This window comes from Sphaeramia orbicularis, chromosome 7, assembly GCF_902148855.1.
Source record: "Sphaeramia orbicularis chromosome 7, fSphaOr1.1, whole genome shotgun sequence".
NCBI lineage: Eukaryota > Metazoa > Chordata > Actinopteri > Kurtiformes > Apogonidae > Sphaeramia > Sphaeramia orbicularis.
This window is the reverse complement of record NC_043963.1, coordinates 55113420-55129561: the sequence shown is the minus strand read 5'-3', so window position 1 is coordinate 55129561 and position 16142 is coordinate 55113420.

The window sequence follows — 16142 nt, the reverse complement described above, 5'->3', positions numbered from 1 at the left end:
GGAGACTGTCAATCTGTCAAAACAACATGTCACCGGGGTCCGGACCAGCTGGACGGCACACTGGCCTTTCTGCTGTTTGTCCAGCACAGCGCTCACACCAAACAGAACATTTGGTCACTTCAAAGCAACCCAAACTTTCTCTGCTAGAAACTTTAATTTCATTCGTGTACAATTTTGACCCCCGTATTTTTTTTACCCCCTAAGAATTATGCACTGTTTTCCATGTAAATGTAGCAGGTGGCATTAGTGGAACTGCCAGTAGGAGGCGCACTGTAGAAAAGCACCCAGTGTTGTTGTCCCTGCTCTGCACCCTGTAGAGGCCGATAATGTAATAACAGCGATAATGTAATAAGGACCGATAATGTAATAACAGCCGATAACGTAATAACAGCCGATAACGTAATAACAGCGATAATGTAATAACAGCCGATAACGTAATAACAGCCGATAATGTAATAACAACCGATAATGTAATAACAGCTGATAACGTAATAACAGCCGATAATGTAATAACAGCCGATAACGTAATAACAGCCGATAACGTAATAAGAGCGATAATGTAATAACAGCCGATAACGTAATAACAGCCGATAATGTAATAACAACCGATAATGTAATAACAGCTGATAACATAATAACAGCCGATAATGTAATAACAGCCGGTAATATAATAACAGCGATAATGTAATAACAGCGATAATGTAATAACAACCGATAATGTAATAACAGCTGATAATGTAATAACAACCGATAACGTAATAACAGCTGATAATGTAATAACAACCGATAACGTAATAACAGCCGATAATGTAATAACAGCTGATAATATAATAACAGCGATAATGTAATAACAGCCGATAACGTAATAACAGCCGATAACGTAATAAGAGCGATAATGTAATAACAGCCGATAACGTAATAACAGCCGATAATGTAATAACAACCGATAATGTAATAACAGCTGATAACATAATAACAGCCGATAATGTAATAACAGCCGGTAATATAATAACAGTGATAATGTAATAACAGCGATAATGTAATAACAACCGATAATGTAATAACAGCTGATAATGTAATAACAACCGATAACGTAATAACAGCCGATAATGTAATAACAGCTGATAACGTAATAACAGCCGATAATGTAATAACAGCCGATAATATAATAACAGCGATAATGTAATAACAACCGATAATGTAATAACAGCCGATAATGTAATAACAGCCGATAATGTAATAACGGCCGATAACGTAATAACGGCCGATAAGGTAATAACGGCCGATAATGTAATAACGGCCGATATTGTAATAACGGCCGATAACGCAATAACGGCCGATGACGCAATAACGGCCGATAATGCAATAACAGCCAATAATGTAATAACAGCCGATAATGTAATAACGGCTGATAATGCAGTAACGGCCAATAATGTAATAACGACCGATAATGTAATAACGGCTGATAATGTATTAACGGCTGATAATGTAATAACGACCGATAATGTAATAATGGCCGATAATGTAATAACGACCGATAATGTAATCACAGCCAATAATGCAGTAACAGCCGATAATGTAATAACGGCCGATAATGTAATAACGGCTGATAATGCAGTAACGGCCGATAATGTAATAAGGACCGATAATGTAATAACAGCCGATAACGTAATAACAGCCGATAACGTAATAACAGCGATAATGTAATAACAGCCGATAACGTAATAACAGCCGATAATGTAATAACAACCGATAATGTAATAACAGCTGATAACATAATAACAGCCGATAATGTAATAACAGCCGGTAATATAATAACAGCGATAATGTAATAACAGCGATAATGTAATAACAACCGATAATGTAATAACAGCTGATAATGTAATAACAGCTGATAATGTAATAACAACCGATAACGTAATAACAGCCGATAATGTAATAACAGCCGGTAATATAATAACAGCGATAATGTAATAACAGCGATAATGTAATAACAACCGATAATGTAATAACAGCTGATAATGTAATAACAGCTGATAATGTAATAACAACCGATAACGTAATAACAGCCGATAATGTAATAACAGCTGATAACGTAATAACAGCCGATAATGTAATAACAGCCGATAATATAATAAAAGCGATAATGTAATAACAACCGATAATGTAATAACAGCCGATAATGTAATAACGGCCGATAATGTAATAACAGCCGATAAGGTAATAACGGCCGATAATGTAATAACGGCCGATATTGTAATAACGGCCGATAACGCAATAACGGCCGATGACGCAATAACGGCCGATAATGCAATAACAGCCAATAATGTAATAACAGCCGATAATGTAATAACAGCCAATAACCTAATAACGGCTGATAATGTAATAACGGCTGATAATGCAGTAATGGCCAATAATGTAATAACGACCGATAATGTAATAACGGCCAATAACGTAATAACGGCTGATAATGTAATAACGGCTGATAATGTAATAACGACCGATAATGTAATAATGGCCGATAATGTAATAACGACCGATAATGTAATCACAGCCAATAATGCAGTAACAGCTGATAATGTAATAACGGCCGATAATGTAATAACGGCTGATAATGTAATAACGGCTGATAATGCAGTAACGGCCGATAATGTAATAACGACCGATAATGTAATAACAGCTGATAATGCAGTAACAGCCGATAATGTAATAACGGCCGATAATGTAATAATAGCCAATAATGCAGTAATGGCCGATAATGTAATAACGACCGATAATGTAAAAACAACCGATAATGTAATAACAGCCGATAACGCAGTAACGGCTGATAATGTAATAACGGCCGATAATGTAATAACGACCGATAATGTAAAAACGATCGGTGTGACGGAGCGACCCCGTCACTGAGTCTCCGCTGTCTCCTGCTACGTGCGGAGCACACGCGACCCGGCACACGCACACACATACAGGCACGCGCACACACACACTCATGTCATTCAGTCTCTCCCCGTCCGTGTTTGCACTCATTCATCAGTTCGCCATTCACACTCTCTTCCCCATCCAAACTATAGCGCAACCGAGGGTGCACACTCGGCCGCATTTTTCAAGTAATTGCATACATATGTACAACAGTTCAATCACTTACCTGGGTCCGTATTGTCTCGGCGTTCTGCCATGTCCGCCACGTCACTCAAAGGGACAAGAACGAGGGGTCATTTCCGGGGCATTATTATGGGGGAAATCTCGCGCGGTTTCCAGTCATGTGATTTAATTATGTAGTGTTTTTGGTTTTCTGTATTTTTATTTCAAGGAAGAAGGTATTTTGGTTTGATATTTAATTGGAAAATCTATTGAATTGTGAAGTGTTATATGTTTATTTTAGTTGTGAATAATTGTGTTTAAAACACTGGTAAAAATACATTTTGTTAAAAAGTCTTTATTTGACCGGCCCATAAGGAGGGGCTTAGCATTTAAAAGGAGGCTGCTGAAGCCCTGGTGAGTCAGTCTTCTCAGAGTTGCAGAGCTGGCAACTGAGCTGTTGATTCTGAACCTTGGTGAGATTTTTTTTTTTAGTGTGTGACAATTTTTTGGTGAGTTATGGAAGAACTCTGTTTAAATGCATTTTTTTTTTTTCTTGAACTTTGTAAATTTGTAAATAGTGTTTTTTTTGTTTTTCCATTTTTTTTTTTGACTTCACTTGTAAATATTGCACTGCACTTTGGGAGGCCGACGGCAAAATAAACCACCACCATTTTTGCACTTTCAACTACGCCTGTGGTGTTATATTTTTGAGCAGTGTGAGAAAGAACCCCGCAACAATGTAATCGATAATGTAATAACAGCCGATAATGCAGTAACAGCCGATAATGTAATAACGACCGATAATGTAATAACGACCGATAATATAATAACGGTTGATAATGTAATAACAGCCAATAATGTAGTAAATTTGCCAATTTTAAAATATAATAAGCCAATAATGTAATATCTGGCTAACAACATAATAAAAGTCCTGAACCAATAACATAGTAACTTTTGGTCAAAACGTTATAACTTATTGGCTGGTTATTATGTTATTGGCCCAGTAAAAAAAAAAAAAATTCTTTGCAAATGTAATAACTGAGCCAATAACGTAATAAGTGATAACATTATTGACCAAAAGCTATTACATTATCGGTTCAGGACTTTTATTACGTTATTGGCTCACTACATTTTAAAATTGGCAAATTTATTACGTTATCGGCTGTTATTACATTATTGGCTTCTACACCTTCCAGGTTGGTGTCCAGTGCGTCTCGCCTCGCCAACGCCAACGTTGCGGTGGCAGAGCCCCATGGCGTTGCTCTGTGGCACTCTACTATATGAATGAATTGTTATGATTTTAACTGAAAATACTCAAAAAGATAATGAAGAAACTCAGAACAACTATGCAACTTAGAACTATGACATAAATGAATTGTGATATATGGAACACTTTTCCCTCATCAGAGAATGAACCTGTGTGTCCTTCTGGTCCTGGGTAGGGCTGTGTATCGGCAAGAATCTGGTGATACGACACAAATCACAATACTAGGATCACGATGTGATATATCACGATATATCATGATACGGTTAAAAAGGCAATTTTTTGCTTATTTCTTTTTTTTAAATGATTATTTCCTTGAAGAATTAAATTCCAGCAGAAATCTGCACAAATCCTAAACACATTTGTATTTGATCCCAACAGGATCTAATGTTCTGTCACCAAATGTTCAAACTGTGTTCAAACTGAAATTCTGTTTTACAGACATTCCAGTTTCAGATCCTGTTCAAACGTTCAGATTCTATTTGTTCACAACTAACATCAGAACAGGATTGGAGTTCAATCCCAACCAAGGAACCAACATTATTTAATAAAAGAGTGTGAAATAATAAAAAGCAAAAAAACAAAAATGAAACTCCACAATATCTGCATTTGAATAAATACCTAAACATATCGATACAGTACTTTTTAATATTGATACAGTATTGTGAAATGAAATATCATGATATATTGCAGAACCGATATTTTCTTACACCCCTCGCCAATAACGTAATAAGTTATAATGTTACCGGCCAAAAGCTATTATGTTATCGGTTCAGGACTTTTATTACATTATTGGCTTATTACATTTTAAAATTGGCAAATTTATTACATTATTGGCCGTTATTATGTTATCGGTTGTTATTACATTATTGGCTTCTACACATCCACTTACTTCCACCTTCCAGGTTACGTCCAGTGCATCTCACCTCGCCAACGCCAGTGTGGCGGTGGCAGAGCCCCATGGCGTCGCTCTGTGGCTCTCTACTGTGTGCGGAGCGGGGGGGTTGGGTTTGGCTGAAGCGGCCTGAAGGGCCTTGTTTGTGTGCGACTTTGAAAAATGTCCCCATTATCAGAGACAGGAAGTGGATGGATGCAGTAACTCAGTAAATCTAAATGATCTCCAGTGTAAATGTCTCCAGTCCAGCCCTGATGGGGAGATGAGCCAAACATAATGTCCACATGCTGATCAGGATCTGCTTCTGGATCTGGAACTGACGCAAAATTTAACATGGGCTCTTATGGGGAAAACATTTCAATCATCTTCTGCGAAACTCCAGTTCTGATTGACTTCAGACTTGGTATACAGCTTCTGTATGATGATGTCAACACAAGTTAGGGAAATTATTTTGTTCCGGATCTGATTCTGGATTTGGTGCCACTTTGAAAAATGTCCCCATCATAACAGATAGGAAATGGATTGATCCAATAAATCAGTATCAATGATATCAAGTGTGAATTTGAATTTTTTCCAGATCTGATTGGAATATGAGCAAAACATGGACTATTTCTGTAATAGAATAAATACACAGAACTGGGGGAGAATAAATGGATCTGGATACATTTCCCAAAGCTTTGAATTTGGCCGCTAAGATACAGGGCCATTGGTCCGAGTTTTTTATTTAGTACGGGTTAGAGGGGGAACGAGCATTCTAGATTCAAAACAACAGAGAAATATGAGCATTTTCCAGACTCTAGAGGGCGCTACGAGAGGAATATGCATATATCTGTAAATCAACTTGATATTTATGTTCGTTGTCATGTTTATGGAATGACTTCTCACATCTCACGATAATAAATAAAGAAATCATGGCATTTGTGTGTGTCACATACTGCATTTGAGTTAACCCATAAAGACCTGGTGTTACTTTTGTGGCAGTTCCCAAATGCATTTTTCTCTAATTTCACCTTTTAAAAAAAAAAAAAAAAAATGCTTTACCACCATTTATTATAATACTATCCTCTGCATTTTGTGTTTTATCCATGAAAACCATGTAATTTCTTGTATTTCACTTACTGATCCTGTAGAACACAGGTGTCAAACATGCGGCCTGGGGCTCAAATCTAGCCCGCCAAAGGTTCCATTGCGGCCCTGCAGGATGAAAGTGCACACATGAACCTGAACAGTCCAGGTTGAACAAATCCTTTTGGTTCAGGTTCCACATACAGACCAATGGGATCTACAGTCAAAAGAACAACACAATAACCCAGAAAGAATGACAAACACTAATTTACTGTGTGAAAAATTATGTGGAAAAAAAAAAAGTGAAAAAAATAAGATTACACTGTGAAAATATTTACATGCAAATAAATACATAAATAAAACAAAGATGAACAACCTGAAATGTGCAATTGGAACAATATTCTGCCTGTTCCTAAATGTTTATGGAACACTGTATGTAAATATATATGTATAATGAATAAGTCCAGGCAGAATATTGTTCAAATTGCACAAATTTTTCAAATGAAATTTCTGTTTTGTTTTTTTCAGGTTATTCACATCTTTTTTTGTAAAATAAATATTTTCATAATTTACTTCTTTTTTTTTTTTTTTTTTTGTATTAAAGCCAAAAGAAAAACTTGGATTTGTCATTATTTATAGGTTATTAAGTCATTATTTTACTGGTCTGGCCCGCTGCAGATCAAATTGGGCTGAATATGGAACTGAACCAAAATGAGTTTGACAGGCCTGAAGTAGATGTTCATTAAAGCTGATGGTTATTTTATCAGAAACAGAGAAAACTGAAGAAAGAGTGACTCTTTCAGCAAAGATATCATTAACTGAACCCAAACCCAGTGTGTCCATCCACTGTCGTTGATCCAACTCCATGGGTTTGACTGGAGAATCAGTGTTGTAGAAGATGACAGTGTTTCCATGGTAACTACGGAGCCTCTGATGACCATGAAAAGATGAAGAACTGTATTTTAGACCAGTTATTTACATGGATTGAGAGAAATTATGCTTCAGAAGTTCTTAAATAATTTAGATAAGTAGATTTTTTTTTTTTTTTTGTCAGTTACTGATTGGGTGTTTATGGGTTAATATACCTTTAAAAAAAAAAAAAAAACTAGAACAGACAGACCAGACACTATAAGAGCCTTTTATACAAAACCATTTTCTTTTTCTTTTTCTTTTTTTTTAAGTTAAATATAACAATGTATAAAAGTATAAGTAGATCAGTAATTTCCTTCATTGTCTCTCCTCTGCTGCTCCTTATACCAGTAGCTGTGAAATGCAGTCAGCTAACACTAAAAAGAAGAAAGACAAAAACAGACTAGCTCCTACACAACACAGACCTCACCTGAACCTCACATGAAAAAAGCACATGCAAATTTAAATAGAAAAAAAAAATAGACTAAAAAAAAAGGACAGAAAATAGAAACAATATGAGAAACAAAGTGAAAGTAGATCAGAATATGACAGAACCAACGAAACAGATAAAAACAATAGTTATGGTTAGGGATGGAACCATATGAACATTTCATAACACGGTTATTGTGACCAAAATTATCACAGTTATCATTATTATCACGGTATTATTGAAATTGTGCACACACTGAAATAATTTAACCAAGTTGTATTTTGAAAAAAAAAAAAAAAAAAAAAAAAAAAACCCAACAAATAAAATAATAGTCCCAATGTCCCTTCTGTGTCAGAAACATTCAAATATTAACCCTTAGTGGTCTGAGCCTATTTTGTCTGTTTTTCAGTCCTTTTGATTTGGCCTTTATATACTATAGAAACAAATGTTTACTATACCCATGTTTGGGATCTGTTTTTTCAGCACAACATCTATATCATCTGTCTATTTGTTTTTTTTTCACTTTAACCTACTATAAAAACACAAAAGGACAAAAAATACACAAAATACGAAATCTGATTTGAAAAATGTATATAATTTATTGCATAAATAACACACACATGTTTAACAAACCTTTTCACAGACTTTAAAAGTGAATATTGGTTCAAAATATTAGGTATAGAAAGTTAAAATTGTAATAAATTAAAATTATACTCAAATATTTGACATAAAAGCAAGTCTTTACACAGGTGTTTTCTCTCCTAAAAGTGCAGTAATCAAACACAGTTATCATGAGAATTAGAATTTAAACGGTAATACTAACCGTCTGTGATTTTACCGCCATTTATCGTTACACTGGTAATCGTTACATCCCTAATCATGATAGAGGAACTACTGAAATAGGCCACTTGAAAGGAATATAGATGGTAAAATGTGATGTCATCGAAGCCTTTGTGATGTGATTTGGGGGGGGGGGGGGGGGGTGTCACCTGATGCCTCTCACTGATTCACAGCTGTAAAGTCTGACCACGTAGATCTGTCCAAACAAGCATCCACATTTAGACATCAGCGTTATCTAAAGTGTGTTCAGTCCAGGTGTCTGCTCACAGTTCCAGTTCCAACCCCAGCAGGTGCGTTCTGTACTCCATCAGTATGTTGTAACTGTTTTAATTGTTGTTATTAATATTCTATAGTATGTTCTACTGCATTTCAGTAGTCTGTCCAACCAGCTTCCAGTGCACATGGGGACATTTCAGAAATCGCTTCTTCGCATTGGCTCTTTATTCCATATTATTAAGCGCCTGTTAATGCCTTCTTCTGCATCAGGATATTCTACTACCAGGACATGAACTCACACTTCCATCAAACTACTTTTTTAATGACCATCCACTGTGTCATGACCTGGTTCAAAAGTCACAACAAAAAGGGAGACAACACCATGTTAAACTTTCCCAAATTATCTTTACTGAGCATATTTAACCAAATTAAATAATCAAACGAATCTTAAATAAGTCAAATTAGAATAAATTAAAGATTTAATAATTTGAAATGTGGGCGTCAGTTCAGTCAGTGGGGTAGAATATTCATGAGTGGAAACAGTGTGTGTGAAAGGGCTGTAAGTTACAAGCAGAAATGAATGAACCAAACCTAACCACGCCCAACCAAACGTAACCAAACCTAACCACACCTAACCAAACTTAACCACACCTAACCACACCTAATCAAACCTAACCACACCTAACCAAACCTAACCACACCCAGCCAAACCTAACCACACCTAACCAAACTTAACCACACCTAACCAAACCTTACCACGCCCAACCAAACTTAACCACACCTAACCACACCTAACCAAACCTAACCACACCCAGCCAAACCTAACCACACCCAGCCAAACCTAACCACACCTAACCAAACTTAACCACACCTAACCAAACCTTACCACGCCCAACCAAACTTAACCACACCTAACCAAACCTAACCACACCTAACCCAACCTAACCACACCTAATCAAACCTGACCACACCTAACCAAACCTAACCACACCCAGCCAAACCTAACCACACCTAACCAAACTTAACCACACCTAACCAAACCTTACCACGCCCAACCAAACTTAACCACACCTAACCAAACCTAACCACACCTAACCAAATCTAACCACACCTAACCAAACTTAACCACACCTAACCACACCCAACCAAATCTAACCAAACCTAACCACACCCAACCAAACCAAACCTAACCAAACTTAACCACACCCAACCAAAATTAACCACATCCCACCAACCTAACCACACCCAACCAAACCCAACCAAACCTAACCACACCCAACAAAACTTAACCACACCTAACCAAACCACACCCAACCAAACCTAACCACACCTAAGCACACCTAACCAAATCTAACCAAACCAAGCCTAACCACACCCAACCAAACTTAACCACACCTAACCAAACCAAACCTAACCACACCCAACCAAACTTAACCACACCTAATCAAACCTAACCACACCCAACCAAACCTAACCACACCCAACCAAACCTAACCACACCTAACCAAACTTAACCAAACCTAACCTAACAACAGCTGTGGATACCTGAGGACAGAAGGTCAGGACAGCCAGTGTCAGAGAGCGAGTGGGAATCACTGGAGGAGTTTAAAGGTGCAGGAGACTCGTCACCAGTTTTTCCTCAGATCTGTCCATCCTCAGTCCTCTCCTCAGTTTCATTCGTCTGTTCATCTGTCTGTCATTCCTCAGCTGGATCTCTTCCTCATGGTGAACAGTTTCTTAGTTCCATCCACCAGAAACAAACCATGTGTTTACAAACAGAGCCAGGAGCAAACTGGGGCATCTGAGAAGTTTTGTCACAACGTGCATTGTGGGAAATGAAGGCTCGTGGAGCTGCCTGTCAGCAACAGTTGGAACGAACATGATGCAGAAACGGCAGGAGCTCCCTTCCCTTTATGCATATTCCTGCAGCCGTTTCTGCGTTTCAGCTGTTTCAGTGTTGTGTTTGTTTCATCCCTGTAATATCATATGGTTGTACTGCCAGCAAAAAAAAGTGTGTGTGTGTGTGTGGGGGGGGGGGGGGGGCTCAGTCATCACAACCAGGTAGAGATGTCAAGGTTTCAATGGAATTTAACAGAGGTCTCCAAGTGTTTTCAAATGACTTTAAGGAGCCATTGAAGGAAAATCTCAGCTTTTCTACTCTAATGGACAGTAACAGTATCTGACAAATATTAACAGTGATTGGTAACCACAGCTGTCAATCACATATGTCATCTCCTACTCATCTGAAAACAACTGTGAGCCAAAACCTCCTGGCATGGAGGGGCTTTCATTCCATCCACAGAAGTGCAGACCTCTGGAATTACAATAGAGACAGACAATTCCAAACATTTTCAAGGTTAATTTACTTCTTTTTTGTCACTAACAACAAATCTGTATTAAGGTTCGAATAGTTTTGGATTTTTCATTCTAGTTTAGTTTTATTTAGTTTTGACTTTTTTTCCCCTCTAATTAAGTTAGTTTGAATTAGTTTTTAGAGCAGGTTTGATAGTTTTTATTAGTTTTCATTTTTTTCTAAATGCTTAGTTTTAGTTTAATTTTAGTTTAGTCGTCTCTTTTCTCTTCTTCTCTGTTGTCGTATTCAAATAAATCCCAGACAGGACTCTGCTGCTTCTCCCAACTTTAGTCTCCATGTTTCCAGGTAGAGTGGGGACCAGAAGACGACTAAATGACAAGTGACAAGAAGTGACGGACCCTTAACTCTTTAAGTGCCAGACAGTTAAGGGGCTAATAAGCCTTAAAAGTGCCACAGAATTTGGCCGTTTTTCAGTATTTCGCGTCGTTTTTATAATATTTGAAGAATCCTGCAGGAAACCGCTCGGTAACATCCAACCGATTGCTGATTAGATCCAAAACGCACCGGACGCAGCCGATTCATTATTGATCGTAATTTGCATAATTTATAATAATAATAATAATAATAATAATAATAATAATAATAATCTTTATTTATATAGCACTTTTCATACATTAAAAACTGTAGCACAAAGTGCTTTACATATCAGTTTAAAAATCAGTACCGCCCCCCACCCACACCCACCCACTCACCCGCACACACACACACACACGCACGCACACACACACACACACACACACACACACACACAAACACACACACACACATATACATGCAAACCCACAAGCTCACACATACTTAAGAAGACTGACTGAGCACGGGTAGACCAGAACAAAAATGTACAAGTAAAAGTAAAACATCAGTTTAGGAGGCGCTGTCTCAGGGAGCCGTCCGCACCAGGAGGCAGCCGCCGACCCCGGCGACCAGGCACCAGCAACACAGCCCCGCATCCCAACTAGTGGGAGAGGGCCAACTGGGACCCCCACCCACCAGAAAGGAGCGGACCCCAGTGAGAGAAGGCGCCACAGCCCCCGGAGTCCACAGCCGCCCCCCGGCACGGAGGGCTCCCTCTGATGAAACACCGGAGAATAAGAAACATTAAAAACATATAAAAATATTATTCGGTCGCGTGACCTCAAATTCCCGTCTGCTTGGTCTCAAAAGGGGGACACAGAAAGAACGTCATCGAAATGCGAGAAAGAAGTGGGGGTGGATGGTTTATTTGTACACAAATGTGGCGTGTTCTCCAAAGCCGATCTGATTGGCCCGTGGCACTGAAAGTGTTAAATATCATATGGTGCCACTAGCTAAAATTGCTTGAGCGAAATAAATCGATTTCATATCAATCTGACATTGACAAAGACAAAAACGAAGGGAATTTTATCCATAATTTTTATCTGTTTTAGTTTTGTAAACACACAATACAGTTTCAGTTAGTTATCTTTTTTTTTTCTTTTAATCATAGTTTTTATTTATTTCAGTTAATGAAAATGTTTTTACGATTCTAGTTTTGGTCATTTCGTTAGTTTTCGATAATAACCGTGGCCTGCTTGACTCTAAACTGCAGCCCACTTTCAGGTTAATCCATTAAACTGGTTATCAAACGGACCCAGCGGTGTTTAAGTTTGTATCTCATCACGTCTTCTGTAAAACAAACTTATCGCCCACAAACTCAGGAGAAGATTGCTGCATTTGGGATATTCTGCAAGTCAAAGTGAGTTTATCTTGTTGCAGAGTGATTTATTCCAGCGCGTCGTCGAGCGCTCCCGATCACGATGATGGCTGGAACAGAGCGGGCTGCCGAAGCCACGCTCACAGCCTGCAGGAGGTGTTTGCTCATTCAAATTGTCCTGTGTTTTTACTGTGGTTTAAGCTCAGGTTGTCAGCAGAAAAGTGCTGGAATATATCTGCTTTAGATATCACCGGATGAATAATTAAAAACCTGAGCTTCACACGTCAAGAGGGGGGTGATGTGTACAACGCTTTGAACAAGCTGCGGAGGAAATGAATAAATACATAAATTGTGTATATGTGTGTGTGTGTGTGTGTGTTTGCACAGCACGCAAGCAAGAAACCCACAGAATTGAAATTACACAAGGGGATGAAAGCGAGAGGTAATTTTAACATAAACCATGAAGCTCCAGGAGAGTTTTTCCAGCGTTCACACTGAAACCCATTTAGACTGATGTGACCCACCTGAGTGAAGCACAAACATTCAGCCACACAACGGCTTTATTAAAACACTTTTCATTTTAAAACGTCCTGTTCCCTCACAGACACAGGACTCTAGAATAGAATAGAATAGAATAGAATAGAATAGAATAGAATAGAATAGAATAGAATAGAATTTAGGACCAGATCACAGATTGAAAATATCACTGATACAAGGACAAATATTATTATTAAAGTTCATAGTGCATTTTATTAACTATTTTACTCTAACTCTATTAACTATAATAATAATATTTGTTCAGACTCATATATGTAAATGCACTATTAACTTTAATAATAATATTTGTTCAGACTCATTAGGCCTGTAACAGTACTCGTACCAAACCGAACCGTTTCGGTACACACCTGTTCGGTTCAGTACACAGCTGTTACCGAAACAGCACAGTATGATGAGAAAAAGAAAAAGGAACGAAAGACGTTCAATGCAGAACTTTAAATCCGCGCAAGTTCCACACGTACATATGGAACTAGTGAACAATGACCCAAAATCTGAAATAGCTGCTTCCATAAGGTTAAAAAAACACAACAAATCTGATGTGAACCTGAAGGGAACAGACTGCAGACCCTCCACCATCAGTCCAGTCCAGTTTGGATCAGTTCAGGTTCAGGTGAAAGACAACAACCAGGAAAGAGAAGACGGACGTTGTTTGGCCCCTAGGAACTACGGTAGTTCTAAAACACTGACACTAGCTCTGTCTGTCTGTCTGTCTGTCTGTCTGTCTGTCTCTCTCTCACACACACACACATACACACACACACACACACACACACACACACACACACACTGTATAATAGAGGAATAGAACCTTGGAGTTGAAAGGATGTAAAGTTTCACTTTTGTTTCACGCCAGCGTTAGTTACATTACTTATGGACCGAACGCCCACGTATCCCCCCCTGCGTGCCTCTGACAAAAAAAAAAATCTGTGTTTTTGACAAATCGCACCCTGTGTGCATGCACACACGCACACACACACACACACACACACACACACACACACACACACACACACACACACACACGTATACAAAGTGGCCTATACAGTTTGTTCTCTGTCCTAAAATAAATAATTAGGTTAATTTATTTGTCAGTGTTTCTCTTCAGTTTGTTTCAACAGAATACCAGTTTACCCTCCTGTTAATGTTGCACTTCATGTGGAATTTTTTTAAAAAATTATTTTTCTGCAGAATGTGAACTGACAGAACTGTGATTAGATTTTTGTTGTTTGTTCAAAACTCCCTTTCAGGGAAAAGTGTAATACTAACGTTTCAAATACATTTAGTAATATTTTATTTTCTATTTGATTTATAGCAGCAGAATTATGTTATTCCTGTTTTTCTATATTCTATTGTCTCCAAAAATTTGTGGAAGAATGTTCAAAAATTCAGAAATGTATTCAAGACATTTTGAGGGGTTTTCTTTCTTCCTGTACCGAACTGAAAAAAACAAACCGTGGCTTTGAAAACCGAAAATGTACCGAACCAAAAATTTTTTACAGGCCTAAGACTCATAACTGTCAATGCACTATTAACTGTAATAATAATATTTGTTCACACTCATATATGTAAATGCACTATTAACTGTAATAATAATATTTGTTCACACTCATATACTGTACATGTGCAACGTATGTACTAATGCAGCAACAACTGAAACTCATCCACTGTGTGATGTTCAGGGGTTTATGTCATGTCTACTTTTACTCTTTTTTGTTTGGCTTCTTACTGAAGGTGATTCGCTCTCACACAGTAGAAATGATAAAAAAGTTGGGTTTCTCGTACACAATGTGACGACACATACTGTACATATTAACGCAGAAATGATTTCGGAAGGACCAGTCTGTGATCTGCACAGTTTTACTTCACATTTGAGTTTTGCTTTGTGTCACTGGGGGCCTGATATTTCCTGATACTTCCTGATATTTCCTGATACTTCCTGATATTTCCTGATACTTCCTGATATTTCCTGATACTTCCTCTGCTCTCACACAGTGGTGAGTTGTGGTGAGTGGAGTCAATATCAGTGGTGGAGGAGTGACAGAATGATCAGACACGCTTGAACTTGGCTAAGCTTATTAGCATAGCATGCTAATGTCTGTAGATTTATCTGCCGTACAGCGCAGTGACTAGGGATGGGAATTGAGAACCGGTTCTTTTTGAGAACTGGATCCCAGTAGCTCAATTCCTTGGAATCGTTTGCCTGCCTGCTTAACGATTCTGCTTATCGATTCCACCTTCGTTGAGCATGCGCAATGACGTCACATGTACACTGCATTGTTTTGGTCAGAACGTAGCCGACATGGCATTGAGGCCGAAACTGATGACACCAGGTCCACTTACTTGGAACACTGTCAGAGCTTCCATGTCTTCTAAAGGGTGGAATCCCTCCAATCTCCTCAAACATTTGTCCACAACATGTGAATCATTTACAGGAATGTCGCGTATTTGATTCTCTACTTAGCGGTGCTTGTGAATGTAGCGGCAGAGTGAACGCCGGTTCTGGTTCCGGTGTGGGCAACAAACTTCGTAACTCCTCAAATAGAAGTTTCCGAAGGTAAGAAGGGAAAGGAAATGAGGTGCACAACAATGGGAGACAAGCCGAGTTGAACCGGCTCCACGTAGTAGAAATGTGGCAATAGAGGAATTAGTAAAGAGTCTGTAGTTTCACTTTCACTGTACACCCCCCTGAACCAGGCCCGGCGTCATCTGTTCTTATTATTAGTTCATACTGTATATGTTCTATTTTCTGTGCAGATGGAAATATAAAAGATATAAAAGACAGTTAATGCAAACACACCTGTTTGTACTCTTTTATTCCCTCACCCAATGAGAATCGAT